Raw genomic sequence first — 24,843 nt, forward strand, 5'->3', positions numbered from 1 at the left:
TCGAGCCCTCCCGAGGGCGGCGTGTCGCATTTTTATCTTTGCGCTGATAGCTTTGGAGGAATGTTCTGATGGTCGTGAGAGTGCAGCACGACTGCCTCCGCGGCGCAATCGGCTAACGTGTTCGGCTCTTAACCGAAAGGTTGGAAGTTCGAGCCCTCCCGAGGGCGGTGTGTCGCATTTTTATCTTTGCGCTCATAGCTTTGGAGGAATGTTTTGGCGGTCGTGAGAGTGCAGCACGACTGCCTCCGCAGCGCAATCGGCTAACGAGTTCAGTTCGGCTCTTAACCGAAATGTTGGAAGTTCGAGCCCTCCCGAGGGCGGTGTGTCGCATTTTTATCTTTGCGCTCATAGCTTTGGAGGAAATTTTTGACGGTCGTGAGAGCGCAGCGCGGCTGCCTCCGCGGCGCAATCGGTAACGAGTTCGGCTCTTAACCGAAAGGTTGGTGGTTCGAGGCCTCCCGGAGGCGGTGTGTCGCATTTTTATCTTTGCGCTCATAGCTTTGGAGGAATATTTTGACGGTCGTGAAAGTGCAGCACGACTGCCTCCGCAGCGCATTCGGCTAAGGAGTTCGGCTCTTAACCGAAAGGTTGGAAGTTCGGCCCTCCCGAGCGCGATGTGTCGCATTTTTATCTTTGTGCTCATAGCTTTGGAGGAATGTTTTGACCGTCGTGAGAGTGCAGCGCGGCTGCCTCCGCAGCGCAATCGGTAACGAGTTCGGCTCTTAACCGAAAGGTTGGAGGTTCGAGGCCTCCCGGGGGCGGTGTGTCGCATTTTCATCTTTGCGCTCATAGCTTTGGAGGAATGTTTTGACGGTCGTGAGAGTGCAGCGCGGCTGCCTCCGCAGCGCAATCGGTAACGAGTTCAGCTCTTAACCGAAAGGTTGGAGGTCCGAGCCCTCCCGGGGGTTGTGTGTCGCATTTTTTTCTTTGCGCTGATAGCTTTGGAGGAATGTTCTGACGGTCGTGAGAGTGCAGCACGACTGCCTCCGCGGCGCAATCGGCTAACGAGTTCGGCTCCTAAAGGAAAGGTTGGAAGTTCGAGCCCTCCCGGGGGCGGTGTGTCGCTTTTTTTTCTTAACGCTGATGGCTTTGTAGAAAAGTTCTGACGGTGGTGAAAGAGGAGCACGACTGCCTCCGTGGCGCAATTAGCTAGCGCGTTCGGCTGTTAACCAAAAGTTTGCAGGTTCGAGCCTTCCCGGGGGCGCTGTAGTGGTCTCTTTTCTTTGCGTTGATAGCTTTGGAGGAATGTTCTGACGGTCGTGAGAGTGCAGCATGACTGCCTCCGCGGCGCAATCGGTAACGAGTTCGTCTCTTAACCGAAAGGTTGGAAGTTCGAGCCCTCCCGAGGGTGGTGTGTCGCATTTTTTTCTTTGCGCTGATAGCTTTGGAGGAATGTTCTGACGGTGGTGAGAGAGCAGCACGACTGCCTCCGTGGCAAAATCAGCTAGCGCGTTCGGCTGTTAACCGAAAGGTTGGAGGTTCGAGACCTCCCGGGGGTGGTTTGTCGCTTTTTTTTCTTTCCGCAGATAGCTTTTGAGAAAAGTTTTGACGGTGGTGAGAGATCAGCACGACTGCCTCCGTGGCGCAATCGGCTAGCGCGTCCGGCTGTTAACCGAAAGGTTGGAGGTTCGAGACCTCCCGGGGGTGGTTTGTCGCTTTTTTTTCATTGCGCTGATAGCTTTGGAGGAATGTTTTGACGGTCGTGAGAAAGCAGCACAACTTCCTCCGCGGCGTATTCGGCTAACGAGTTCGGCTCTTAACCGAAAGGTTGGAGGTTAGAGCCCTCCCAGTGGCGGTGTGTCGCATTTTTATCTTTGCGCTCATAGCTTTGGAGGAATGTTTTGACGGTCGTGAGAGTGCAGCGCGGCTGCCTCCGCAGCGCAATCGGTAACGAGTTCAGCTCTTAACCGAAAGGTTGGAGGTTCGAGCCCTCCCGGGGGTTGTGTGTCGCATTTTTATCTTTGCACTCATAGCTTTGGAGGAATGTTTTGGCAGTCGTGAGAGTGCAGCGCGGCTGCCTCCGCGGCGCAATCGGTAACGAGTTCGTCTCTTAACCGAAAGGTTGGAAGTTCGAGCCCTCCCGAGGGTGGTGTGTCGCATTTTTTTCTTTGCGCTGATAGCTTTGGAGGAATGTTCTGACGGTCGTGAGAGTGCAGCACGACTGCCTCCGCAGCGCAATCGGCTAACGAGTTCAGTTCGGCTCTTAACCGAAATGTTGGAAGTTCGAGCCCTCCCGAGGGCGGTGGGTCGCATTTTTATCTTTGTGTTCATAGCTTTGAAGGAATGTTTTGACCGTCGTGAGAGTGCAGCGCGGCTGCCTCCGCGGCGCAATTGGTAACGAGTTCGGCTCTTAACCGAAAATTTGGACGTTCGAGGCCTCCCGGGGTCGGTGTGTCGCATTTTTAGCTTCGCGCTCATAGCTTTGGAGGAATGTTTTGACCGTCGTGAGAGTGCAGCGCGGCTGCCTCCGCGGCGCAATCGGTAATGAGTTCGGCTCTTAACCGAAAGGTTGGAGGTTCGAGGCCTCCCGGGGGCGGTGTGTCGCATTTTTATCTTTGCGCTCATAGCTTTGGAGGAATGTTTTGACGGTCGTGAGAGTGCAGCGCGGCTGCCTCCGCAGCGCAATCGGTAACGAGTTCAGCTCTTAACCGAAAGGTTGGAGGTTCGAGCCCTCCCGGGGGTTGTGTGTCGCATTTTTTTCTTTGCGCTGATAGCTTTGGAGGAATGTTCTGACGATCGTGAGAGTGCAGCACGACTGCCTCCGCGGCGCAATCGGCTAACGAGTTCGGCTCCTAAAGGAAAGGTTGGAAGTTCGAGCCCTCCCGGGGGTGGTGTGTCGCTTTTTTTTAACGCTGATGGCTTTGTAGAAAAGTTCTGACGGTGGTGAAAGAGGAGCACGACTGCCTCCGTGGCGCAATTAGCTAGCGCGTTCGGCTGTTAACCGAAAGGTTGCAGGTTCGAGCCTTCCCGGGGGCGCTGTAGTGGCCTCTTTTCTTTGCGTTGATAGCTTTGGAGGAATGTTCTGACGGTCGTGAGAGTGCAGCATGACTGCCTCCGCGGTGCAATCGGCTAACGAGTTCGGCTGTTAACCGAAAGGTTGGAGGTTCGAGCCCTCCAGGGTGCGGTGTGTCGCTTTTTTTCTTTCCGCAGATAGCTTTTGAGAAAGTTTTGACGGTGGTGAGAGATCAGCACGACTGCCTCCGTGGCGCAATCGGCTAGCGCGTCCGGCTGTTAACCGAAAGGTTGGAGGTTCGAGACCTCCCGGAGGTGGTTTCTCGCTTTTTTTTCATTGCGCTGATAGCTTTGGAGAAAAAGAGGTTCGAGCCCTCCTGGGGGCGGTGTGTCGCTTTTTTTACGCTGATAGCTTTTAAGAAAAGTTCTGACGGTGGTGAGAGATCAGCACGACTGCCTCCGTGGCGCAATCGGCTAGCGCGTTCGGCTATTAACCGAAAGGTTGGACGTTCGAGGCCTCCCGGGGGCGGTGTGTCGCATTTTTATCTTTGGGCTCATAGCTTTGGAGGAATGTTTTGACGGTCGTGAGAGTGCAGCACAACTTCCTCCGCGGCGTATTCGACTAGCGCGTTCGCTTGTTAACCGAAAGGTTGGAGGTTCAAGCCCTCCCGGGGGCGGTGTGTCGCTTTGTTCTCATTGCGCTGATAGCTTTGGAGAAAAAGAGGTTCGAGCCCTCCAGGGGGCGGTGTGTCGCTTTTTTTTCTTTCCACTGATAGCTTTTGAGAAAAGTTTTGACGGTGGTGAGATATCAGCACGACTGCCTCCGTGGCGCAATCAGCTAGCGCGTCCGGCTGTTAACCGAAAGGTTGGAGGTTCGAGCCCTCCAGGGGGCGGTGTGTCGCTTTTTTTCTTTCCGCTGATAGCTTTTCAGAAAAGTTTTCACGGTGGTGAGAGATCAGCACGACTGCCTCCTTGGCGCAATCGGCTAGCGCGTCCGGCTGTTAACCGAAAGGTTGGAGGTTCGAGCCCTCCAGGGGGCGGTGTGTCGCTTTTCTTTCTTTCTGCTGATAGCTTTTGAGAAAAGTTCTGACGGTGGTGAGAGAGCAGCACGACTGCCTCCGTGGCGCAATCGGCTATCGCGTCCGGCTGGTAACCGAAAGGTTGGAGGTTCGAGACCTCCCGGGGGTGGTGTGTCGCTTTTTTTTCTTTGCGCTGATAGCTTTGGAGAAAAAGAGGTTCGAGCCCTCCTGGGGGCGGTGTGTCGCTTTTTTTTTACGCTGATAGCTTTTGAGAAAGGTTCTGACGGTGGTGATAGAGGAGCACGACTGCCTCTGTCGCGCAAGCGTCTAGCGCTTTCGGCTGTTACCGGAAAGGTTGGAAGTTCGAGCCCTCCCGGGGGCGGTGTCTGTTGCTTTTTTCTCTTTGCACTGATGAATTTGAAGGAATGTTCTGACGGTCGTGAGAGTGCAGCACGACTGCCTCCGCAGCGCAATCAGCTAACGAGTTCGGCTCTCAACCAAAAGGTTGGAAGTTCGAGCCCTCCCGAGGGCGGTGTGACGCATTTTTATCTTTGCGCTCATAGCTTTGGAGGAATGTGCGGACGGTCGGGAGAGTGCAGCACGACTGCCTCCGCGGCGCAATCGGCTAACGTGTTCGGCTCTTAACCGAAAGGTTGGACGTTCAAGCCCTCCCGAGGGCGGTGTGTCGCATTTTTATCTTTGCGCTCATAGCTTTGGAGGAATGTTTTGTCGGTCGTGAGAGTGCAGCGCGGCTGCCTCCACGGCGCAATCGGTAACGAGTTCGGCTCTTAACTGAAAGGTTGGAGGTTCGAGCCCTCCCGGGGGCGGTGTGTCGCATTTTTTTCTTTGCACTGATAGCTTTGGAGGAATATTCTGACGGTCGTGAGAATGCAGCACGACTGCCTCCGTGGCGGAATCAGCTAACGAGTTCGGCTCCTAACGGAAAGGTTGGAGGTTCGAGCCCTCCAGGCGTGGTGTGTCGCTTTTTTTTTCTTTCCGCTGATAACTTTTGAGAAAAGTTTTCACGGTGGTGAGAGATCAGCACGACTGCCTCCGTGGCGCAATCGGCTAGTGCGTTCGGCTGTTAGCGGAAATGTTGGAAGTTCGAGCCCTCCCGGGGGCGGTGTGTCGCTTTTTTTTTCTTAACGCTGATGGCTTTGTAGAAAAGTTCTGACGGTGGTGAAAGAGGAGCACGACTGCCTCCGTGGCGCAATTAGCTAGCGCGTTCGGCTGTTAACCGAAAGGTTGCAGGTTCGAGCCTTCCCGGGGGCGCTGTAGTGGTCTCTTTTCTTTGCGTTGATAGCTTTGGAGGAATGTTCTGACGGTCGTGAGAGTGCAGCATGACTGCCTCCGCGGTGCAATCGGCTAACGAGTTCGGCTCCTAACCGAAAGGTTGGAGGTTCGAGCCTTCCCGGGGGTGGTGTGTCGCATTTTTTTCTTTGCGCTGATAGCTTTGGAGGAATGTTCTGACGGTGGTGAGAGAGCAGCACGACTGCCTCCGTGGCAAAATCGGCTAGCGCGTTCGGCTGTTAACCGAAAGGTTGGAGGTTCGAGCCCTCCAGGGGGCGGTGTGTCGATTTTTTTCTTTCCGCAGATAGCTTTTGAGAAAAGTTTTGACGGTGGTGAGAGATCAGCACGACTGCCTCCGTGGCGCAATCGGCTAGCGCGTCCGGCTGTTAACCGAAAGGTTGGAGGTTCGAGACCTCCCGGGGGTGGTTTCTCGCTTTTTTTTCATTGCGCTGATAGCTTTGGAGAAAAAGAGGTTCGAGCCCTCCTGGGGGTGGTGTGTCGCTTTTCTTACGCTGATAGCTTTTAAGAAAAGTTCTGACGGTGGTGAGAGATCAGCACGACTGCCTCCGTGGCGCAATTGGCTAGCGCGTTCGGCTGTTAACCGAAAGGTTGGACGTTCGAGGCCTCCCGGGGGCGGTGTGTCGCATTTTTATCTTTGCGCTCATAGCTTTGGAGGAATGTTTTGACGGTCGTGAGAGTGCAGCACAACTTCCTCCGCGACGTATTCGGCTAGCGCATTCGCTTGTTAACCGAAAGGTTGGAGGTTCGAGCCCTCCAGGGGGCGGTGTGTCGCTTTTCTTTCTTTCTGCTGATAGCTTTTGAGAAAAGTTCTGACGGTGGTGAGAGAGCAGCACGACTGCCTCCGTGGCGCAATCGGCTATCGCGTCCGGCTGGTAACCGAAAGGTTGGAGGTTCGAGACCTCCCGGGGGTGGTGTGTCGCTTTTTTTTCTTTGCGCTGATAGCTTTGGAGAAAAAGAGGTTGGAGCCCTCCTGGGGGCGGTGTGTCGCTTTTTTTACGCTGATAGCTTTTGAGAAAGGTTCTGACGGTGGTGAGAGAGCAGCACGACTGCCTCTGTCGCGCAAGCGTCTAGCGCTTTCGGCTGTTACCGGAAAGGTTGGAAGTTCGAGCCCTCCCGGGGGCGATGTCTGTTGCTTTTTTCTCTTTGCGCTCATAGCTTTGGAGGAATGTGCGGACGGTCGGGAGAGTGCAGCACGACTGCCTCCGCGGCGCAATCGGTAACGAGTTCGGCTCTAAACCGAAAGGTTGGACGTTCGAGGCCTCCCTGGGGGCGGTGTGTCGCATTTTTATCTTTGCGCTCATAGCTTTGGAGGAATGTTTTGACGGTAGTGAGAGTGCAGCGTGGCTGCCTCCGCGGCGCAATCGGTAACGAGTTCGGCTCTTAACCGAAAGGTTGGAAGTTCGAGCCCTCCCGAGGGCGGCGTGTCGCATTTTTATCTTTGCGCTGATAGCTTTGGAGGAATGTTCTGATGGTCGTGAGAGTGCAGCACGACTGCCTCCGCGGCGCAATCGGCTAACGTGTTCGGCTCTTAACCGAAAGGTTGGAAGTTCGAGCCCTCCCGAGGGCGGTGTGTCGCATTTTTATCTTTGCGCTCATAGCTTTGGAGGAATGTTTTGGCGGTCGTGAGAGTGCAGCACGACTGCCTCCGCAGCGCAATCGGCTAACGAGTTCAGTTCGGCTCTTAACCGAAATGTTGGAAGTTCGAGCCCTCCCGAGGGCGGTGTGTCGCATTTTTATCTTTGCGCTCATAGCTTTGGAGGAAATTTTTGACGGTCGTGAGAGCGCAGCGCGGCTGCCTCCGCGGCGCAATCGGTAACGAGTTCGGCTCTTAACCGAAAGGTTGGTGGTTCGAGGCCTCCCGGAGGCGGTGTGTCGCATTTTTATCTTTGCGCTCATAGCTTTGGAGGAATATTTTGACGGTCGTGAAAGTGCAGCACGACTGCCTCCGCAGCGCATTCGGCTAAGGAGTTCGGCTCTTAACCGAAAGGTTGGAAGTTCGAGCCCTCCCGAGCGCGATGTGTCGCATTTTTATCTTTGTGCTCATAGCTTTGGAGGAATGTTTTGACCGTCGTGAGAGTGCAGCGCGGCTGCCTCCGCAGCGCAATCGGTAACGAGTTCGGCTCTTAACCGAAAGGTTGGAGGTTCGAGGCCTCCCGGGGGCGGTGTGTCGCATTTTCATCTTTGCGCTCATAGCTTTGGAGGAATGTTTTGACGGTCGTGAGAGTGCAGCGCGGCTGCCTCCGCAGCGCAATCGGTAACGAGTTCAGCTCTTAACCGAAAGGTTGGAGGTCCGAGCCCTCCCGGGGGTTGTGTGTCGCATTTTTTTCTTTGCGCTGATAGCTTTGGAGGAATGTTCTGACGGTCGTGAGAGTGCAGCACGACTGCCTCCGCGGCGCAATCGGCTAACGAGTTCGGCTCCTAAAGGAAAGGTTGGAAGTTCGAGCCCTCCCGGGGGCGGTGTGTCGCTTTTTTTTCTTAACGCTGATGGCTTTGTAGAAAAGTTCTGACGGTGGTGAAAGAGGAGCACGACTGCCTCCGTGGCGCAATTAGCTAGCGCGTTCGGCTGTTAACCAAAAGTTTGCAGGTTCGAGCCTTCCCGGGGGCGCTGTAGTGGTCTCTTTTCTTTGCGTTGATAGCTTTGGAGGAATGTTCTGACGGTCGTGAGAGTGCAGCATGACTGCCTCCGCGGCGCAATCGGTAACGAGTTCGTCTCTTAACCGAAAGGTTGGAAGTTCGAGCCCTCCCGAGGGTGGTGTGTCGCATTTTTTTCTTTGCGCTGATAGCTTTGGAGGAATGTTCTGACGGTGGTGAGAGAGCAGCACGACTGCCTCCGTGGCAAAATCAGCTAGCGCGTTCGGCTGTTAACCGAAAGGTTGGAGGTTCGAGACCTCCCGGGGGTGGTTTGTCGCTTTTTTTTCTTTCCGCAGATAGCTTTTGAGAAAAGTTTTGACGGTGGTGAGAGATCAGCACGACTGCCTCCGTGGCGCAATCGGCTAGCGCGTCCGGCTGTTAACCGAAAGGTTGGAGGTTCGAGACCTCCCGGGGGTGGTTTGTCGCTTTTTTTTCATTGCGCTGATAGCTTTGGAGGAATGTTTTGACGGTCGTGAGAAAGCAGCACAACTTCCTCCGCGGCGTATTCGGCTAACGAGTTCGGCTCTTAACCGAAAGGTTGGAGGTTCGAGCCCTCCCAGTGGCGGTGTGTCGCATTTTTATCTTTGCGCTCATAGCTTTGGAGGAATGTTTTGACGGTCGTGAGAGTGCAGCGCGGCTGCCTCCGCAGCGCAATCGGTAACGAGTTCAGCTCTTAACCGAAAGGTTGGAGGTTCGAGCCCTCCCGGGGGTTGTGTGTCGCATTTTTATCTTTGCACTCATAGCTTTGGAGGAATGTTTTGGCAGTCGTGAGAGTGCAGCGCGGCTGCCTCCGCGGCGCAATCGGTAACGAGTTCGTCTCTTAACCGAAAGGTTGGAAGTTCGAGCCCTCCCGAGGGTGGTGTGTCGCATTTTTTTCTTTGCGCTGATAGCTTTGGAGGAATGTTCTGACGGTCGTGAGAGTGCAGCACGACTGCCTCCGCAGCGCAATCGGCTAACGAGTTCAGTTCGGCTCTTAACCGAAATGTTGGAAGTTCGAGCGCTCCCGAGGGCGGTGGGTCGCATTTTTATCTTTGTGTTCATAGCTTTGAAGGAATGTTTTGACCGTCGTGAGAGTGCAGCGCGGCTGCCTCCGCGGCGCAATTGGTAACGAGTTCGGCTCTTAACCGAAAATTTGGACGTTCGAGGCCTCCCGGGGTCGGTGTGTCGCATTTTTAGCTTCGCGCTCATAGCTTTGGAGGAATGTTTTGACCGTCGTGAGAGTGCAGCGCGGCTGCCTCCGCGGCGCAATCGGTAATGAGTTCGGCTCTTAACCGAAAGGTTGGAGGTTCGAGGCCTCCCGGGGGCGGTGTGTCGCATTTTTATCTTTGCGCTCATAGCTTTGGAGGAATGTTTTGACGGTCGTGAGAGTGCAGCGCGGCTGCCTCCGCAGCGCAATCGGTAACGAGTTCAGCTCTTAACCGAAAGGTTGGAGGTTCGAGCCCTCCCGGGGGTTGTGTGTCGCATTTTTTTCTTTGCGCTGATAGCTTTGGAGGAATGTTCTGACGATCGTGAGAGTGCAGCACGACTGCCTCCGCGGCGCAATCGGCTAACGAGTTCGGCTCCTAAAGGAAAGGTTGGAAGTTCGAGCCCTCCCGGGGGTGGTGTGTCGCTTTTTTTTAACGCTGATGGCTTTGTAGAAAAGTTCTGACGGTGGTGAAAGAGGAGCACGACTGCCTCCGTGGCGCAATTAGCTAGCGCGTTCGGCTGTTAACCGAAAGGTTGCAGGTTCGAGCCTTCCCGGGGGCGCTGTAGTGGCCTCTTTTCTTTGCGTTGATAGCTTTGGAGGAATGTTCTGACGGTCGTGAGAGTGCAGCATGACTGCCTCCGCGGTGCAATCGGCTAACGAGTTCGGCTGTTAACCGAAAGGTTGGAGGTTCGAGCCCTCCAGGGTGCGGTGTGTCGCTTTTTTTCTTTCCGCAGATAGCTTTTGAGAAAGTTTTGACGGTGGTGAGAGATCAGCACGACTGCCTCCGTGGCGCAATCGGCTAGCGCGTCCGGCTGTTAACCGAAAGGTTGGAGGTTCGAGACCTCCCGGAGGTGGTTTCTCGCTTTTTTTTCATTGCGCTGATAGCTTTGGAGAAAAAGAGGTTCGAGCCCTCCTGGGGGCGGTGTGTCGCTTTTTTTACGCTGATAGCTTTTAAGAAAAGTTCTGACGGTGGTGAGAGATCAGCACGACTGCCTCCGTGGCGCAATCGGCTAGCGCGTTCGGCTATTAACCGAAAGGTTGGACGTTCGAGGCCTCCCGGGGGCGGTGTGTCGCATTTTTATCTTTGGGCTCATAGCTTTGGAGGAATGTTTTGACGGTCGTGAGAGTGCAGCACAACTTCCTCCGCGGCGTATTCGACTAGCGCGTTCGCTTGTTAACCGAAAGGTTGGAGGTTCAAGCCCTCCCGGGGGCGGTGTGTCGCTTTGTTCTCATTGCGCTGATAGCTTTGGAGAAAAAGAGGTTCGAGCCCTCCAGGGGGCGGTGTGTCGCTTTTTTTTCTTTCCACTGATAGCTTTTGAGAAAAGTTTTGACGGTGGTGAGATATCAGCACGACTGCCTCCGTGGCGCAATCAGCTAGCGCGTCCGGCTGTTAACCGAAAGGTTGGAGGTTCGAGCCCTCCAGGGGGCGGTGTGTCGCTTTTTTTCTTTCCGCTGATAGCTTTTCAGAAAAGTTTTCACGGTGGTGAGAGATCAGCACGACTGCCTCCTTGGCGCAATCGGCTAGCGCGTCCGGCTGTTAACCGAAAGGTTGGAGGTTCGAGCCCTCCAGGGGGCGGTGTGTCGCTTTTCTTTCTTTCTGCTGATAGCTTTTGAGAAAAGTTCTGACGGTGGTGAGAGAGCAGCACGACTGCCTCCGTGGCGCAATCGGCTATCGCGTCCGGCTGGTAACCGAAAGGTTGGAGGTTCGAGACCTCCCGGGGGTGGTGTGTCGCTTTTTTTTCTTTGCGCTGATAGCTTTGGAGAAAAAGAGGTTCGAGCCCTCCTGGGGGCGGTGTGTCGCTTTTTTTACGCTGATAGCTTTTGAGAAAGGTTCTGACGGTGGTGAGAGAGCAGCACGACTGCCTCTGTCGCGCAAGCGTCTAGCGCTTTCGGCTGTTACCGGAAAGGTTGGAAGTTCGAGCCCTCCCGGGGGCGGTGTCTGTTGCTTTTTTCTCTTTGCACTGATGACTTTGGAGGAATGTTCTGACGGTCGTGAGAGTGCAGCACGACTGCCTCCGCAGCGCAATCAGCTAACGAGTTCGGCTCTCAACCAAAAGGTTGGAAGTTCGAGCCCTCCTGAGGGCGGTGTGACGCATTTTTATCTTTGCGCTCATAGCTTTGGAGGAATGTGCGGACGGTCGGGAGAGTGCAGCACGACTGCCTCCGCGGCGCAATCGGTAACGAGTTCGGCTCTAAACCGAAAGGTTGGACGTTCGAGGCCTCCCTGGGGGCGGTGTGTCGCATTTTTATCTTTGCGCTCATAGCTTTGGAGGAATGTTCTGACGGTCGTGAGAGTGCAGCACGACACCCTCCGCAGCGCAATCGGCTAACGAGTTCGGCTCTTAACCGAAAGGTTGGAGGTTCGAGGCCTCCCGGGGGTGGTGTGTCGCATTTTTATCTTCGAGCTCATAGCTCTGGAGGAATGTTTTGACGGTCTTGAGAGTGCAGCGCGGCTGCCTCCGCGGCGCAATCGGTAACGAGTTCGGCTCTTAACCGAAAGGTTGGAAGTTCGAGCCCTCCCGAGGGTGGTGTGTCGCATTTTTATCTTTGCGCTCATAGCTTTGGAGGAATGTTTTGACGGACGTGAGAGTGCAGCGCGGCTGCTTGCGCGGCGCAATCGGTAACGAGTTCGGCTCTTAACCGAAAGGTTGGAGGTTCGAGGCCTCCCGGGGGCGGTGTGTCGCATTTTTATCTTTGCGTTCATAGCTTTGGAGGAATGTTTTGACGGTCGTGAGAGTGCAGCGCGGCTGCCTCCGCGGCGCAATCGGTAACGAGTTCGTCTCTTAACCGAAAGGTTGGAGGTTCGAGCCCTCCCAGTGGCGGTGTGTCGCATTTTTTTCTTTGCGCTGATAGCTTTGGAGGAATGTTGTGACGGTCGTGACAGTGCAGCACGACACCCTCCGCAGCGCGATTGGCTAACGAGTTCGGCTCTTAACCAAAAGGTTGGAAGTTCGAGCCCTCCCGAGGGCGGTGTGTCGCATTTTGATCTTCGCGCTCATAGCTTTGGAGGAAATTTTTGACGGTCGTGAGAGCGCAGCGCGGCTGCCTCCGCGGCGCAATCGGTAACGAGTTCGGCTCTTAACTGAAAGGTTGGAGGTTCGAGGCCTCCCGGGGGCTGTGGTCGCATTTTTATCTTTGCGCTCATAGCTTTGGAGGAATGTTTTGACGGTCGTGAAAGTGCAGCGCGGCTGCCTCCGCAGCGCAATCGGTAACGAGTTCGGCTCTTAACCGAAAGGTTGGAGGTTCGAGCCCTCCCGGGGGCGGTGTCTGTTGCTTTTTTCTCTTTGCGCTGATGGCTTTGGAGGAATGTTCTGACGATCGTGAGAGTGCAGCACGACTGCCTCCGCGGCGCAATCGGCTAACGAGTTCGGCTCTTAACCGAAAGGTTGGAGGTTCGAGCACTCCCGGGGGCGGTGTGTCGCATTTTTTCTTTGCGCTGATAGCTTTGGAGGAATGTTCTGACGGTCGTGAGAGTGCAGCACGACTGTCTCCGCGTCGCAATTGGTAACGAGTTCGACTCTTAACCGGAAGTTTGGACGTTCGAGGCCTCCCGGGGTCGGTGTGTCGCATTTTTATCTTCGCGCTCATAGCTCTGGAGGAATGTTTTGACGGTCTTGAGAGTGCAGCGCGGCTGCCTCCGCGGCGCACTCGGTAACGAGTTCGGCTCTTAACCAAAAGGTTGGAAGTTCGAGCCCTCCCGAAGGCGGTGTGTCGCATTTTTATCTTTGCGCTGATAGCTTTGGAGGAATGTCCTGACGTTCGTGAGAGTGCAGCACGACTGCCTGCGCGGCGCAATCGGTAACGAGTTCGGCTCTTAACCGAAAGGTTGGAAGTTCGAGCCCTCCCGAGGGTGGTGTGTCGCATTTTTATCTTTGCGCTCATAGCTTTGGAGGAATGTTTTGACGGACGTGAGAGTGCAGCGCGGCTGCCTCCGCGGCGCAATCGGTAACGAGTTAGGCTTTTAACCGAAAGGTTGGAGGTTCGAGGCCTCCCGGAGGCGGTGTGCCGCATTTTTATTTTTGCGTTCATAGCTTTGGAGGAATGTTCTGGCGGTCGTGAGAGTGCAGCACGACTGCCTGCGCGGCGCAATCGGCTAACGAGTTCGGCTCTTAACCGAAAGTTTGGAAGTTCGAGCCCTCCCGAGGGTGGTGTGTCGCATTTTTATCTTTGCGCTCATAGCTTTGGAGGAATGTTTTGACGGACGTGAGAGTGCAGCGCGGCTGCCTACGCGGCGCAATCGGTAATGAGTTTGGCTCTTCACCGAAAGGTTGGATGTTCGAGGCCTCCCGGGGGCGGTGTGTCGCATTTTTATCTTTGCGTTCATAGCTTTGGAGGAACGTTTTGACGGACGTGAGAGTGCAGCGCGGCTGCCTGCGCGGCGCAATCGGTAATGAGTTCGGCTCTTAACCGAAAGGTTGGAGGTTCGAGGCCTCCCGGGGGCGGTGTTTCGCATTTTTATCTTTGCATTCATAGCTTTGGAGGAATGTTTTGACGGACGTGAGAGTGCAGCGCGGCTGCCTCCGCGGCGCAATCGGTAACGAGTTAGGCTCTTCACCGAAAGGTTGGAGGTTCGAGGCCTCCCGGGGGCGGTGTGTCGCATTTTTATCTTTGCGTTCATAGCTTTGGAGGAATGTTCTGACGGTCGTGAGAGTGCAGCACGACTGTCTGCGCGGCGCAATCGGTAACGAGTTCGGCTCTTAACCGAAAGGTTGGAGGTTCGAGGCCTCCCGGGGGCGGTGTTTCGCAATTTTATCTTTGCGTTCATAGCTTTGGAGGAATGTTTTGACGGACGTGAGAGTGCAGCGCGGCTGCCTCCGCGGCGCAATCGGTAACGAGTTAGGCTCTTAACCGAAATGTTGGAGGTTCGAGGCCTCCTGGGGGCGGTGTGTAGCATTTTTATCTTTGCGTTCATAGCTTTGGAGGTATGTTTTGACGGTCGTGAGAGTGCAGCGCGGCTGCCTCCGCGGCGCAATCGGTAACGAGTTCGGCTCTTTACCGAAAGGTTTGAGGTTCGAGCCCTCCCGGGGGCGGTGTGTCGCATTTTTTTCTTTGCGCTGATAGCTTTGGAGGAATGTTCTGACGGTCGTGAGAGAGCAGCACGAATGCCTCCGTGGCGCAATCGGCTAGCGCGTTCGGCTGTTAACCGAAAGTTTAGAGGTTCGAGCCCTCCTGGGGGCGGTGTGTCGCTTTTTTTCTTTGCGCTGATAGCTTTTGAGAAAAGTTCTGACGGTGGTGAGAGAGCAGCACGACTGCCTCCGTGGCGCAATCGGCTAGCGCGTTCGGCTGTTAACCGAAAGGTTCGAGGTTCGAGCCCTCCCGAGGGCGGTGTGTCTCTTTTTTTCTTTACGCTGATAGCTTTTGAGAAAAGTTCTGACGGTGGTGAAAGAGCAGAACGACTGCCTCCGTGGCGCATTCGGCTAGCGCGTTCGGCTGTTAACCTAAAGTTTAGAGGTTCGAGCCCTCCCGGGGCGGTGTGTCGCTTTTTTTCTTTACGCTGATAGCTTTTGAGAAAAAGAGGTTCGAGCCCTCCTGGGGGCGGTGTGTCGCTTTTTTTTCTTTGCGCTGATAGCTTTTGATAAAAGTTCTGACGGTGGTGAGAGAGCAGCACGACTGCCTCCGTGGCGCAATTGGCTAGCGCGTTCGGCTGTTAACCGAAAGTTTAGAGGTTCGAGCCCTCCCGAGGGTGGTGTGTCGCTTTTTTCTCTTTGCGCTGATAGCTTTGGAGAAAAAGAGGTTCGAGCCCTCCTGGGGGCGGTGTGTCGCTTTTTTTTCTTTGCGCTGATAGCTTTTGAGAAAAGTTCTGACGGTGGTGAGAGAGCAGCACGGCTGCCTCCGTGGCGAAATAAGCTAGCGCGTTCAGCTGTTAACCGAAAGCTTGGAGGTTCGAGCCCTCCCGAGGGCGGTGTGTCTCTTTTTTTCTTTACGCTGATGGCTTTTGAGAAAAGTTCTGACGGTGGTGAGAGAGCAGCACGACTGCCTCCGTGGCGCCATCGGCTAGCGCGTTCGCTTAGTAACCGAAAGGTTGGAGGTTCAAGCCCTCCCGGGGGCGGTGTGTCGCTTTTTTCTCTTTGCGCTGATAGCTTTGGAGAAAAAGAGGTTCGAGCCCTCCAGGGGGCGGTGTGTCGCTTTTCTTTCTTTCCGCTGATAGCTTTTGAGAAAAGTTTTGACGGTGGTGAGATATCAGCACGACTGCCTCCGTGGCGCAATCGGCTAGCGCGTCCGGCTCTTAACCGAAAGGTTGGAGGTTCGAGCCCTCCCGGGGGCGGTGTCTGTTGCTTTTTTCTCTTTGCGCTGATGGCTTTGGAGGAATGTTCTGACGATCGTGAGAGTGCAGCACGACTGCCTCCGCGGCGCAATCGGCTAACGAGTTCGGCTCTTAACCGAAAGGTTGGAGGTTCGAGCACTCCCGGGGGCGGTGTGTCGCATTTTTTCTTTGCGCTGATAGCTTTGGAGGAATGTTCTGACGGTCGTGAGAGTGCAGCACGACTGCCTCCGCGGCGCACTCGGTAACGAGTTCGGCTCTTAACCAAAAGGTTGGAAGTTCGAGCCCTCCCGAAGGCGGTGTGTCGCATTTTTATCTTTGCACTGATGACTTTGGAGGAATGTTCTGACGGTCGTGAGAGTGCAGCACGACTGCCTCCGCAGCACAATCAGCTAACGAGTTCGGCTCTCAACCAAAAGGTTGGAAGTTCGAGCCCTCCCGAGGGCGGTGTGACGCATTTTTATCTTTGCGCTCATAGCTTTGGAGGAATGTGCGGATGGTCGGGAGAGTGCAGCACGACTGCCTCCGCGGCGCAATCGGTAACGAGTTCGGCTCTAAACCGAAAGGTTGGACGTTCGAGGCCTCCCTGGGGGCGGTGTGTCGCATTTTTATCTTTGCGCTCATAGCTTTGGAGGAATGTTTTGACGGTAGTGAGAGTGCAGCGTGGCTGCCTCCGCGGCGCAATCGGTAACGAGTTCGGGTCTTAACCGAAAGGTTGGAAGTTCGAGCCCTCCCGAGGGCGGTGTGTCGCATTTTTATCTTTGCGCTGATAGCTTTGGAGGAATGTTCTGATGGTTGTGAGAGTGCAGCACGACTGCCTGCGCGGCGCAATCGGTAACGAGTTCGGCTCTTAACCGAAAGGTTGGAAGTTCGAGCCTTCCCGAGGATGGTGTGTCGCATTTTTATCTTTGCGCTCATAGCTTTGGAGGAATGTTTTGACGGACGTGAGAGTGCAGCGCGGCTGCCTGCGCGGCGCAATCGGTAACGAGTTCGGCTCTTAACCGAAAGGTTGGAAGTTCGAGCCTTCCCGAGGGTGGTGTGTCGCATTTTTATCTTTGCGCTCATAGCTTTGGAGGAATGTTTTGACGGACGTGAGAGTGCAGCACGACTGCCTGCGCGGCGCAATCGGTAACGAGTTCGGCTCTTAACCGAAAGGTTGGAGGTTCGAGGCCTCCCGGGGGCGGTGTGTCGCATTTTTATCTTTGCGTTCATAGCTTTGGAGGAATGTTTTGACGGACGTGAGAGTGCAGCGCGGCTGCCTCCGCGGCGCAATCGGTAACGAGTTAGGCTCTTAACCGAAAGGTTGGAGGTTCGAGGCCTCCCGGGGGCGGTGTGTCGCATTTTTATCTTTGCGTTCATAGCTTTGGAGGTATGTTTTGACGGTCGTGAGAGTGCAGCGCGGCTGCCTCCGCGGCGCAATCGGTAACGAGTTCGGCTCTTAACCGAAAGGTTGGAGGTTCGAGCCCTCCCGGGGGCGGTGCGTCGCATTTTTTTCTTTGCACTGATAGCTTTGGAGGAATGTTCTGACGGTCGTGAGAGAGCAGCACGACTGCCTCCGTGGCGCAATCGGCTAGCGCGTTTCGGCTGTTAACCGAAAGTTTAGAGATTCGAGCCCTCCTGGGGGCGGTGTGTCGCTTTTTTTCTTTGCGCTGATAGCTTTTGAGAAAAGTTCTGACGGTGGTGAGAGAGCAGCACGACTGCCTCCGTGGCGCAATCGGCTAGCGCGTTCGGCTGTTAACCGAAAGGTTGGAGGTTCGAGCCCTCCCGAGGGCGGTGTGTCTCTTTTTTTCTTTACGCTGATAGCTTTTCGGAAAACTTCTGACGGTGGTGAGAGAGCAGCACGACTGCCTCCGTGGCGCCATCGGCTAGCGCATTCGGCTGTTAACCGAAAGGTTGGAGGTTCGAGCCCTCCCGGGGGCGGTGTGTCGCTTTTTTTCTTTACGCTGATAGCTTTTGAGAAAAGTTCTGACGGTGGTGAAAGAGCAGCACGACTGCCTCCGTGGCGCATTCGGCTAGCGCGTTCAACTGTTAACCGAAAGTTTAGAGGTTCGAGCCCTCCCGGGGCGGTGTGTCGCTTTTTTCTCTTTGCGCTGATAGCTTTGGAGAAAAAGAGGTTCGAGCCCTCCTGGGGGCGGTGTGTCGCTTTTTTTTCTTTCCGCTGATAGCTTTTGAGAAAAGTTTTGACGGTGGTGAGAGAGCAGCACGACTGCCTCCGTGGGGCAATCGGCTAGCGCGTTCGGCTGTTAACCGAAAGGTTGGAGGTTCGAGCCCTCCCGGGGGCGGTGTGTCGCTTTTTGTCTTTACGCTGATAGCTTTTGAGAAAAAGAGGTTCGAGCCCTCCGGGGGGCGGTGTGTCGCTTTTTTTTCTTTGCGCTGATAGCTTTTGATAAAAGTTCTGACGGTGGTGAGAGAGCAGCACGACTGCCTCCGTGGCGCAATCGGTTAGCGCGTTCGGCTGTTAACCGAAAGATTAGAGGTTCAAGCCCTCCCGGGGGCGGTGTGTCGCTTTATTTTCTTTCCGCTGATAGCTTTGGAGAAAAAGAGGTTCGAGCCCTCCTGGGGGCGGTGTGTCGCTTTTTTTCTTTACGCTGATAGCTTTTGAGAAAAGTTCTGACGGTGGTGAGAGAGCAGCACGACTGCCTCCGTGGCGCTATCGGCTAGCGCGTTCGGCTGTTAACCGAAAGGTTGAAGGTTCGAGCCCTCCCGGGGGCGATGTGTTGCTTTTTTTCTTTACGCTGATAGCTTTTGAGAAAAGTTCTGACGGTGGTGAGAGAGCAGCACGATGGCCTCCGTGGCGCAATTGGCTAGCGCGTTCGGCTGTTAACCGAAAGCTTAGAGGTTCGAGCCCTCCCGAGGGTGGTGTGTCGCTTTTTTCTCTTTGCGCTGATAGCTTTGGAGAAAAAGAGGTTCGAGCCCTCCTGGGGGCGGTGTGTCGCTTTTTTTTCTTTGCGCTGATAGCTTTTGAGAAAAGTTCTGACGGTGGTGAGAGAGCAGCACGGCTGCCTCCGTGGCGCAAAAAGCTAGCGCGTTCGGCTGTTAACCGAAAGCTTGGAGGTTCGAGCCCTCCCGAGGGCGGTGTGTCTCTTTTTTTCTTTACGCTGATGGCTTTTGAGAAAAGTTCTGACGGTGGTGAGAGAGCAGCACGACTGCCTCCGTGGCGCCATCGGCTAGCGCGTTCGCTTGTTAACCGAAAGGTTGGAGGTTCAAGCCCTCCCGTGGGCGGTGTGTCGCTTTTTTCTCTTTGCGCTGATAGCTTTGGAGAAAAAGAGGTTCGAGCCCTCCAGGGGGCGGTGTGTCGCTTTTTTTTCTTTCCGCTGATAGCTTTTGAGAAAAGTTTTGACGGTGGTGAGATATCAGCACGACTGCCTCCGTGGCGCAATCGGCTAGCGCGTCCGACTGTTAACCGAAAGGTTGGAGGTTCGAGCGCTCCAGGGGGCGGTGTGTCGCTTTTTTTCTTTCCGCTGATAGCTTTTGAGAAAAGTTTTCACGGTGGTGAGAGATCAGCACGACTGCCTCCTTGGCGCAATCGGCTAGTGCGTCCGGCTGTTAACCGAAAGGTTGGAGGTTCGAGCCCTCCAGGGGGCGGTGTGTCGCTTTTCTTTCTTTCTGCTGATAGCTTTTGAGAAAAGTTCTGACGGTGGTGAGAGAGCAGCACGACTGCCGCCGTGGCGCAATCGGCTATCGCGTCCGGCTGGTAATCGAAAGGTTGGAGGTTCGAGACCTCCGGGGGTGGTGTGTCGCTTTTTTTTCTTTGCGCTGATAGCTTTGGAGAAAAAGAGGTTCGAGCCCTCCTGGGGGCGGTGTGTCGCTTTTTTTACGCTGATAGCTTTTGAGAAAGGTTCTGACGGTGGTGAGAGAGCAGCACGACTGCCTCTGTCGCGCAAGCGTCTAGCGCTTTCGGCTGTTACCGGAAAGGTTGGAAGTTCGAGCCCTCTCGGGGGCGGTGTCTGTTGCTTTTTTCTCTTTGCACTGATGACTTTGGAGGAATGTTCTGACGGTCGTGAGAGTGCAGCACGACTGCCTCCGCAGCGCAATCAGCTAACGAGTTCGGCTCTCAACCAAAAGGTTGGAAGTTCGAGCCCTCCCGAGGGCGGTGTGACGCATTTTTATCTTTGCGCTCATAGCTTTGGAGGAATGTGCGGACGGTCGGGAGAGTGCAGCACGACTGCCTCCGCGGCGCAATCGGTAACGAGTTCGGCTCTAAACCGAAAGGTTGGACGTTCGAGGCCTCCCGGGGGGTGGTGTGTCGCATTTTTATCTTTGCGCTCATAGCTTTGGAGGAATGTTTTGACGGTAGTGAGAGTGCAGCGTGGCTGCCTCCGCGGCGCAATCGGTAACGAGTTCGGCTCTTAACCGAAAGGTTGGAAGTTCGAGCCCTCCCGAGGGCGGTGTGTCGCATTTTTATCTTTGCGCTGATAGCTTTGGAGGAATGTTCTGATGGTCGTGAGAGTGCAGCACGACTGCCTCCGCGGCGCAATCGGCTAACGTGTTCGGCTCTTAACCGAAAGGTTGGAAGTTCGAGCCCTCCCGAGGGCGGTGTGTCGCATTTTTATCTTTGCGCTCATAGCTTTGGAGGAATGTTTTGGCGGTCGTGAGAGTGCAGCGCGGCTGCCTCCGCGGCGCAATCGGTAACGAGTTCAGCTCTTAACTGAAAGGTTGGAGGTTCGAGCCCTTCCGGGGGCGGTGTGTCGCATTTTTTTCTTTGCACTGATAGCTTTGGAGGAATATTCTGACGGTCGTGAGAGTGCAGCACGACTGCCTCCGTGGCGGAATCGGCTAACGAGTTCGGCTTCTAACGGAAAGGTTGGAGGTTCGAGCCCTCCAGGGGGCGGTGTGTCGCTTTTTTTTCTTTCCGCTGATAACTTTTGAGAAAAGTTTTCACGGTGGTTAGAGATCAGCACGACTGCCTCCGTGGCGCAATCGGCTAGTGCGTTTGGCTGTTAGCGGAAATGTTGGAAGTTCGAGACCTCCAGGGGGCGGTGTGTGTCTTTTTTTTCTTAACGCTGATGGCTTTGTAGAAAAGTTCTGACGGTGGTGAAAGAGGAGCACGACTGCCTCCGTGGCGCAATTAGCTAGCGCGTTCAGCTGTTAACCGAAAAGTTGCAGGTTCGAGCCTTCCTGGGGGCGCTGTAGTGGTCTCTTTTCTTTGCGTTGATAGCTTTGGAGGAATGTTCTGACGGTCGTGAGAGTGCAGCATGACTGCCTCCGCGGTGCAATCGGCTAACGAGTTCGGCTCTTAACCGAAGGGTTGGAGGTTCGAGCCCTCCCGGGGGTGGTGTGTCGCATTTTTTTCTTTGCGCTGATAGCTTTGGAGGATTGTTCTGACGGTAGTGAGAGAGCAGCACGACTGCCTCCGTGGCGCAATCGGCTAGCGCGTTCGGCTGTTAATCGAAAGGTTGGAGGTTCGAGCCCTCCATTGGGCGGTGTGTCCCTTTTTTTCTTTCCGCTGATAGCTTTTGAGAAAAGTTTTGACGGTGGTGAGAGATCAGCACGACTGCCTCCGTGGCGCAATCGGCTAGCGCGTCCGGCTGTTAACCGAAAGGTTGGAGGTTCGAGACCTCCCGGGGGTGGTGTGTCACTTTTTTTTCATTGCGCTGATAGCTTTGGAGAAAAAGAGGTTCGAGCCCTCCTGGGGGCGGTGTGTCGCTTTTTTTACGCTGATAGCTTTTAAGAAAAGTTCTGACGGTGGTGAGAGATCAGCACGACTGCCTCCGTGGCGCAATCGGCTAGCGATTTCGGCTGTTAACCGAAAGGTTGGACGTTCGAGGCCTCCCGGGGGCAGTGTGTCGCATTTTTATCTTTGCGCTCATAGCTTTGGAGGAATGTTTTGACGGTCGTGAGAGTGCAGCACAACTTCCTCCGCGGCGTATTCGGCTAACGAGTTCGGCTCTTAACCGAAAGGTTGGAGGTTCGAGCCCTCCCAGTGGCGGTGTGCCGCATTTTTTTCTTTGCGCTGATAGCTTTGGAGGAATGTTCTGACGGTCGTGAGAGTGCAGCGCGACACCCTCCGCAGCGCAATCGGCTAACGAGTTCGGCTCTTAACCGAAAGGTTGGAAGTTCGAGCACTCCCGAGGGCGGTGTGTCGCATTTTTATCTTCGCGCTCATAGCTTTGGAGGAAATTTTGGACAGTCGTGAGAGCGCAGCGCGGCTGCCTCCGCGGCGCAATCGGTAACGAGTTCGGCTCTTAACTGAAAGGTTGGAGGTTCGAGGCCTCCCGGGGGTGGTGTGTCGCTTTTTTTTCTTTCCGCTGATAGCTTTTGAGAAAAGTTTTGACGGTGGTGAGAGAGCAGCACGACTGCCTCCGTGGGGCAATCGGCTAGCGTGTTCGGCTGTTAACCGAAAGGTTGGAGGTTCGAGGCCTCCCGAGGGCGGTTTGTCTGTTTTTTTCTTTACGCTGATGGCTTTTGAGAAAAGTTCTGACGTTGGTGAGAGAGCAGCACGACTGCCTCCGTGGCGCAATTGCCTTGTGCGTTCCTGTTAACTGAAAGGTTGGAGGTTCGAGCCCTCCCGGGGGCGGTGTGTAGCTTTTTTTCTTTCCGCTGATAGCTTTGGAGAAAAAGAGGTTCGAGCCCTCCTGGGGCGGTGTGTCGCTTTTTTTACGCTGATAGCTTTTGAGAAAAGTTCTGACGGTGGTGAGAGAGCAGCACGACTGCCTCCGTGGCGCAATCGGCTAGCGCGTTCGGCTGTTAACTGAAAGGTTGGAGGTTCGAGCCCTCCCGGGGGCGGTGTGTCGCTTTTTTTTCTTTGCGCTGATAGCTTTGGAGAAAAAGAGGTTCGAGCCCTCCTGGGGGCGGTGTGTCGCTTTTTATTACGCTGATAGCTTGTGAGAAAAGTTCTGACGGTGGTGAGAGAGCAGCACGACTGCCTCCGTGGCGCAATTGGCTAGCGCGTTCGGCTGTTAACCGAAAGGTTGGAGGTTCGAGCCCTCCCGGCGGCGGTGTGTCGCTTTTTTTTTCTTTCCGCTGAGAGCTTTTGGGGAACGTTTTGACGGTGGTGAGAGAGCAGCACGACTGCCTCCAAGGCGCAATTGCCTAGTGCGTTCGGCTGTTAAACGAAAGGTTGGAGGTTCGAGCCCTCCCGGGGGCGGTGTGTTGCTTTTTTTCTTTACGCTGATAGCTTGGGAGAAAAAGAGGTTCGAGCCCTCCTTGGGGCGGTGTGTCGCTTTTTTTTTCTTTCCGCTGATAGCTTTAGAGAAAAGTTTTGACGGTGGAGAGATAGCAGCACGACTGCCTCCGTGGCGCAATCCGCCAGCGCGTTCGGCTGTTAACCGAAAGGTTGGTGGTTCGAGCCCTCCCGGGGCGGTGTGTCGCTTTTTTCTTTACGCTGATACTTTGGAGAAAAAGAGGTTCGAGCCCTCCTGGGGGCGGTGTGTCGCTTTTTTTTTCTTTTCGCTGATAGCTTCTGAGAAAAGTTTTGACGGTGGTGAGAGAGCAACACGACTGCGTCCGTGGCGCAATCGGCTAGCGCGTTCGGCTGTTAACCGAAAGGTTGGAGGTTCGAGCCCTCCCGGGGGTGGTGTGTCGCTTTTTTTCTTTACGCTGATAGCTTTGGAAAAAAGAGGTTCGAGCCCTCCTGGGGGCGGTGTGTCGCTTTTTTTTCTTTACACTGATAGCTTTTGAGAAAAGTTCTGACGGTGCTGAGAGAGCAGCACGACTGCCTCTGTGACGCTATCGGCTAGCGCGTTCGGCTGTTAACCGAAAGGTTGGAGGTCCGAGCCCTCCTGGGGGCGGTGTGTCGCTTTTTTCTCTTTGCGCTGATAGCTTTGGAGAAAAAGAGGTTCGAGCCCTCCAGGGGGCGGTGTGTCGCTTTTTTCTTTCCGCTGATAGCTTCTTAGAAAAGTTCTGACGGTGGTGAGAGAGCAGCACGACTGCCTCCGTGGCGCCATCGGCTAGCGCGTTCGGCTGTTAACCGAAAGGTTGGAGGTTCGAGCCTTCTTGGGGGCGGTGTGTCGCTTTTTTCTTTTTGCGCTGATAGCTTTGGAGAAAAAGAGGTTCGAGCCCTCCAGGGGGCGGTGTGTCGCTTTTTTTTCTTTCCGCTGATAGCTTTTTAGAAAAGTTCTGACGGTGGTGAGAGAGCAGCACGACTGCCTCCGTGGCGCCATCGGCTCGCGCGTTCGGCTGTTAACCGAAAGGTTGGAGGTTCGAGCCCTCCCGGGGGCGGTGTGTCGCTTTTTTCTCTTTACGCTGATAGCTTTGGAGAAAAAGAGGTTCGAGCCGTCCTGGGGGCGGTGTGTCGCATTTTTTTCTTTGCGCTGATAGCTTTTGAGAAAAGTTCTGACGGTGGTGAGAGAGCAGCACGACTGCCTCCATGGCGCAATCGGCTAGCGCGTTCGGCTGTTAACCGAAAGATTAGAGGTTCAAGCCCTCCCGGGGGGCGGTGTGTCGCTTTATTTTCTTTCCGCTGATAGCTTTGGAGAAAAAGAGGTTCGAGCCCTCCTGGGGGCGGTGTGTCGCTTTTTTTTCTTTAAGCTGATAGCTTTTGAGAAAAGTTTTGACGGTGGTGAGAAAGCAGCACAACTGCCTCCGTGGCGCTATCGGCTAGCGCGTTCGGCTGTTAACCGAAAGGTTCGAGGTTCGAGCCCTCCCGGGGGCGGTGTGTCACTTTTTTTTTACGCTGATAGCTTTTGAGAAAAGTTCTGACGGTGGTGAGAGAGCAGCACGACTGCCTACGTGGCGCAATCGGCTAGCGCGTTCGGCTGTTAACCGAAAGTTTAGAGGTTCGAGCCCTCCCTGGGGCGGTGTGTCGCTTTTTTCTCTTTGCGCTGATAGCTTTGGAGAAAAAGAGGTTCGAGCCCTCCTGGGGGCGGTGTGTCGCTTTTTTTTCTTTGCGCTGATAGCTTTTGAGAAAAGTTCTGACGGTGGTGAGAAAGCAGCACGACTGCCCCGGTGGCGCAATCAGCTAGCGCGTTCGGCTGTTAACCGAAAGGTTGGAGGTTCGAGCCCTCCCGAGGGCGGTGTGTCTCTTTTTTTCTTTACGCTGATAGCTTTTGAGAAAAGTTCTGACGGTGGTGAGAGAGCAGCAGGACTGCCTCCGTGGCGCTATCGGCTAACGCGTTCGGCTGTTAACCGAAAGATTGGAGGTTCGAGCCCTCCCGGGGGCGGTGTGTCGCTTTTTTTCTTTACGCTGATATCTTTTGAGAAAAGTTCTGACGGTGGTAAAAGAGCAGCATGACTGCTTCCGTGGCGCAATCGGCTAGCGCGTTCGGCTGTTAACCGAAAGTTTAGAGGTTCGAGCCCTGCCGGGGGCGGTGTGTCGCTTTTTTCTCTTTGCGCTGATAGCTTTGGAGAAAAAGATGTTCGAGCCCTCCTTGGGGCGGTGTGTCGCTTTTTTTTCTTTGCGCTGATAGCTTTTGAGAAAAGTTCTGACGGTGGTGAGAGAGCAGCACGACTGCCTCCGTGGCGCAATCGGCTAGCGCGTTCGGCTGTTAACCGAAAGGTTGGAGGTTCGAGCCCTCCCGAGGGCGGTGTGTCTCTTTTTTTCT

The 24,843-nt window shown here is 54.8% G+C and overlaps 42 non-coding genes across 42 annotated transcripts; all 42 read left to right on the forward strand.

The window, feature by feature from the left end:
• The first annotated feature begins 688 nt into the window (after window positions 1–688).
• On the forward strand, window positions 689–761 carry TRNAK-CUU (transfer RNA lysine (anticodon CUU)). The gene has a single exon. It is a non-coding gene; the product is annotated as a tRNA-Lys (tRNA).
• Window positions 762–1,573: 812 nt separating this feature from the next.
• Window positions 1,574–1,647, forward strand: TRNAN-GUU (transfer RNA asparagine (anticodon GUU)). Its single transcript has one exon. It is a non-coding gene; the product is annotated as a tRNA-Asn (tRNA).
• Window positions 1,648–2,902: 1,255 nt separating this feature from the next.
• TRNAN-GUU (transfer RNA asparagine (anticodon GUU)) lies at window positions 2,903–2,976 on the forward strand. Its single transcript has one exon. It is a non-coding gene; the product is annotated as a tRNA-Asn (tRNA).
• Window positions 2,977–3,196: 220 nt separating this feature from the next.
• Window positions 3,197–3,270, forward strand: TRNAN-GUU (transfer RNA asparagine (anticodon GUU)). The gene has a single exon. It is a non-coding gene; the product is annotated as a tRNA-Asn (tRNA).
• Window positions 3,271–3,407: 137 nt separating this feature from the next.
• Window positions 3,408–3,481, forward strand: TRNAN-AUU (transfer RNA asparagine (anticodon AUU)). Its single transcript has one exon. It is a non-coding gene; the product is annotated as a tRNA-Asn (tRNA).
• A 290-nt stretch (window positions 3,482–3,771) lies between these two features.
• Window positions 3,772–3,845, forward strand: TRNAN-GUU (transfer RNA asparagine (anticodon GUU)). Its single transcript has one exon. It is a non-coding gene; the product is annotated as a tRNA-Asn (tRNA).
• Window positions 3,846–3,918: 73 nt separating this feature from the next.
• On the forward strand, window positions 3,919–3,992 carry TRNAN-GUU (transfer RNA asparagine (anticodon GUU)). The gene has a single exon. It is a non-coding gene; the product is annotated as a tRNA-Asn (tRNA).
• Window positions 3,993–4,066: 74 nt separating this feature from the next.
• TRNAT-GGU (transfer RNA threonine (anticodon GGU)) lies at window positions 4,067–4,140 on the forward strand. Its single transcript has one exon. It is a non-coding gene; the product is annotated as a tRNA-Thr (tRNA).
• Window positions 4,141–5,169: 1,029 nt separating this feature from the next.
• TRNAN-GUU (transfer RNA asparagine (anticodon GUU)) lies at window positions 5,170–5,243 on the forward strand. Its single transcript has one exon. It is a non-coding gene; the product is annotated as a tRNA-Asn (tRNA).
• Window positions 5,244–5,612: 369 nt separating this feature from the next.
• Window positions 5,613–5,686, forward strand: TRNAN-GUU (transfer RNA asparagine (anticodon GUU)). The gene has a single exon. It is a non-coding gene; the product is annotated as a tRNA-Asn (tRNA).
• Window positions 5,687–5,823: 137 nt separating this feature from the next.
• On the forward strand, window positions 5,824–5,897 carry TRNAN-GUU (transfer RNA asparagine (anticodon GUU)). Its single transcript has one exon. It is a non-coding gene; the product is annotated as a tRNA-Asn (tRNA).
• Window positions 5,898–6,119: 222 nt separating this feature from the next.
• TRNAT-GGU (transfer RNA threonine (anticodon GGU)) lies at window positions 6,120–6,193 on the forward strand. The gene has a single exon. It is a non-coding gene; the product is annotated as a tRNA-Thr (tRNA).
• Window positions 6,194–7,371: 1,178 nt separating this feature from the next.
• On the forward strand, window positions 7,372–7,444 carry TRNAK-CUU (transfer RNA lysine (anticodon CUU)). Its single transcript has one exon. It is a non-coding gene; the product is annotated as a tRNA-Lys (tRNA).
• Window positions 7,445–8,256: 812 nt separating this feature from the next.
• TRNAN-GUU (transfer RNA asparagine (anticodon GUU)) lies at window positions 8,257–8,330 on the forward strand. Its single transcript has one exon. It is a non-coding gene; the product is annotated as a tRNA-Asn (tRNA).
• A 1,255-nt stretch (window positions 8,331–9,585) lies between these two features.
• TRNAN-GUU (transfer RNA asparagine (anticodon GUU)) lies at window positions 9,586–9,659 on the forward strand. The gene has a single exon. It is a non-coding gene; the product is annotated as a tRNA-Asn (tRNA).
• Window positions 9,660–9,879: 220 nt separating this feature from the next.
• TRNAN-GUU (transfer RNA asparagine (anticodon GUU)) lies at window positions 9,880–9,953 on the forward strand. The gene has a single exon. It is a non-coding gene; the product is annotated as a tRNA-Asn (tRNA).
• Window positions 9,954–10,090: 137 nt separating this feature from the next.
• TRNAN-AUU (transfer RNA asparagine (anticodon AUU)) lies at window positions 10,091–10,164 on the forward strand. The gene has a single exon. It is a non-coding gene; the product is annotated as a tRNA-Asn (tRNA).
• A 290-nt stretch (window positions 10,165–10,454) lies between these two features.
• On the forward strand, window positions 10,455–10,528 carry TRNAN-GUU (transfer RNA asparagine (anticodon GUU)). The gene has a single exon. It is a non-coding gene; the product is annotated as a tRNA-Asn (tRNA).
• Window positions 10,529–10,601: 73 nt separating this feature from the next.
• Window positions 10,602–10,675, forward strand: TRNAN-GUU (transfer RNA asparagine (anticodon GUU)). The gene has a single exon. It is a non-coding gene; the product is annotated as a tRNA-Asn (tRNA).
• Window positions 10,676–10,749: 74 nt separating this feature from the next.
• Window positions 10,750–10,823, forward strand: TRNAT-GGU (transfer RNA threonine (anticodon GGU)). Its single transcript has one exon. It is a non-coding gene; the product is annotated as a tRNA-Thr (tRNA).
• Window positions 10,824–12,289: 1,466 nt separating this feature from the next.
• On the forward strand, window positions 12,290–12,362 carry TRNAK-CUU (transfer RNA lysine (anticodon CUU)). The gene has a single exon. It is a non-coding gene; the product is annotated as a tRNA-Lys (tRNA).
• Window positions 12,363–14,203: 1,841 nt separating this feature from the next.
• On the forward strand, window positions 14,204–14,277 carry TRNAN-GUU (transfer RNA asparagine (anticodon GUU)). The gene has a single exon. It is a non-coding gene; the product is annotated as a tRNA-Asn (tRNA).
• A 73-nt stretch (window positions 14,278–14,350) lies between these two features.
• Window positions 14,351–14,424, forward strand: TRNAN-GUU (transfer RNA asparagine (anticodon GUU)). The gene has a single exon. It is a non-coding gene; the product is annotated as a tRNA-Asn (tRNA).
• A 287-nt stretch (window positions 14,425–14,711) lies between these two features.
• On the forward strand, window positions 14,712–14,785 carry TRNAN-GUU (transfer RNA asparagine (anticodon GUU)). The gene has a single exon. It is a non-coding gene; the product is annotated as a tRNA-Asn (tRNA).
• A 505-nt stretch (window positions 14,786–15,290) lies between these two features.
• TRNAK-CUU (transfer RNA lysine (anticodon CUU)) lies at window positions 15,291–15,364 on the forward strand. Its single transcript has one exon. It is a non-coding gene; the product is annotated as a tRNA-Lys (tRNA).
• Window positions 15,365–16,765: 1,401 nt separating this feature from the next.
• On the forward strand, window positions 16,766–16,838 carry TRNAK-CUU (transfer RNA lysine (anticodon CUU)). Its single transcript has one exon. It is a non-coding gene; the product is annotated as a tRNA-Lys (tRNA).
• Window positions 16,839–17,060: 222 nt separating this feature from the next.
• On the forward strand, window positions 17,061–17,134 carry TRNAN-GUU (transfer RNA asparagine (anticodon GUU)). Its single transcript has one exon. It is a non-coding gene; the product is annotated as a tRNA-Asn (tRNA).
• A 73-nt stretch (window positions 17,135–17,207) lies between these two features.
• On the forward strand, window positions 17,208–17,281 carry TRNAN-GUU (transfer RNA asparagine (anticodon GUU)). Its single transcript has one exon. It is a non-coding gene; the product is annotated as a tRNA-Asn (tRNA).
• A 288-nt stretch (window positions 17,282–17,569) lies between these two features.
• TRNAN-GUU (transfer RNA asparagine (anticodon GUU)) lies at window positions 17,570–17,643 on the forward strand. Its single transcript has one exon. It is a non-coding gene; the product is annotated as a tRNA-Asn (tRNA).
• A 141-nt stretch (window positions 17,644–17,784) lies between these two features.
• TRNAN-GUU (transfer RNA asparagine (anticodon GUU)) lies at window positions 17,785–17,858 on the forward strand. The gene has a single exon. It is a non-coding gene; the product is annotated as a tRNA-Asn (tRNA).
• A 141-nt stretch (window positions 17,859–17,999) lies between these two features.
• On the forward strand, window positions 18,000–18,073 carry TRNAN-GUU (transfer RNA asparagine (anticodon GUU)). The gene has a single exon. It is a non-coding gene; the product is annotated as a tRNA-Asn (tRNA).
• Window positions 18,074–18,872: 799 nt separating this feature from the next.
• Window positions 18,873–18,946, forward strand: TRNAN-GUU (transfer RNA asparagine (anticodon GUU)). Its single transcript has one exon. It is a non-coding gene; the product is annotated as a tRNA-Asn (tRNA).
• Window positions 18,947–20,857: 1,911 nt separating this feature from the next.
• Window positions 20,858–20,931, forward strand: TRNAN-GUU (transfer RNA asparagine (anticodon GUU)). The gene has a single exon. It is a non-coding gene; the product is annotated as a tRNA-Asn (tRNA).
• Window positions 20,932–22,013: 1,082 nt separating this feature from the next.
• Window positions 22,014–22,087, forward strand: TRNAN-GUU (transfer RNA asparagine (anticodon GUU)). The gene has a single exon. It is a non-coding gene; the product is annotated as a tRNA-Asn (tRNA).
• Window positions 22,088–22,225: 138 nt separating this feature from the next.
• On the forward strand, window positions 22,226–22,299 carry TRNAN-GUU (transfer RNA asparagine (anticodon GUU)). The gene has a single exon. It is a non-coding gene; the product is annotated as a tRNA-Asn (tRNA).
• A 504-nt stretch (window positions 22,300–22,803) lies between these two features.
• On the forward strand, window positions 22,804–22,877 carry TRNAN-GUU (transfer RNA asparagine (anticodon GUU)). The gene has a single exon. It is a non-coding gene; the product is annotated as a tRNA-Asn (tRNA).
• A 570-nt stretch (window positions 22,878–23,447) lies between these two features.
• On the forward strand, window positions 23,448–23,521 carry TRNAN-GUU (transfer RNA asparagine (anticodon GUU)). Its single transcript has one exon. It is a non-coding gene; the product is annotated as a tRNA-Asn (tRNA).
• A 142-nt stretch (window positions 23,522–23,663) lies between these two features.
• TRNAN-GUU (transfer RNA asparagine (anticodon GUU)) lies at window positions 23,664–23,738 on the forward strand. The gene has a single exon. It is a non-coding gene; the product is annotated as a tRNA-Asn (tRNA).
• Window positions 23,739–23,880: 142 nt separating this feature from the next.
• Window positions 23,881–23,954, forward strand: TRNAN-GUU (transfer RNA asparagine (anticodon GUU)). The gene has a single exon. It is a non-coding gene; the product is annotated as a tRNA-Asn (tRNA).
• Window positions 23,955–24,241: 287 nt separating this feature from the next.
• TRNAN-GUU (transfer RNA asparagine (anticodon GUU)) lies at window positions 24,242–24,315 on the forward strand. The gene has a single exon. It is a non-coding gene; the product is annotated as a tRNA-Asn (tRNA).
• Window positions 24,316–24,388: 73 nt separating this feature from the next.
• On the forward strand, window positions 24,389–24,462 carry TRNAN-GUU (transfer RNA asparagine (anticodon GUU)). Its single transcript has one exon. It is a non-coding gene; the product is annotated as a tRNA-Asn (tRNA).
• A 289-nt stretch (window positions 24,463–24,751) lies between these two features.
• TRNAN-GUU (transfer RNA asparagine (anticodon GUU)) lies at window positions 24,752–24,825 on the forward strand. The gene has a single exon. It is a non-coding gene; the product is annotated as a tRNA-Asn (tRNA).
• The last annotated feature ends 18 nt before the right edge of the window (window positions 24,826–24,843 follow it).

This window comes from Rhipicephalus microplus, unplaced genomic scaffold (genome assembly GCF_043290135.1).
Source record: "Rhipicephalus microplus isolate Deutch F79 unplaced genomic scaffold, USDA_Rmic scaffold_514, whole genome shotgun sequence".
Classification (NCBI taxonomy): Eukaryota; Metazoa; Arthropoda; class Arachnida; order Ixodida; family Ixodidae; genus Rhipicephalus; species Rhipicephalus microplus.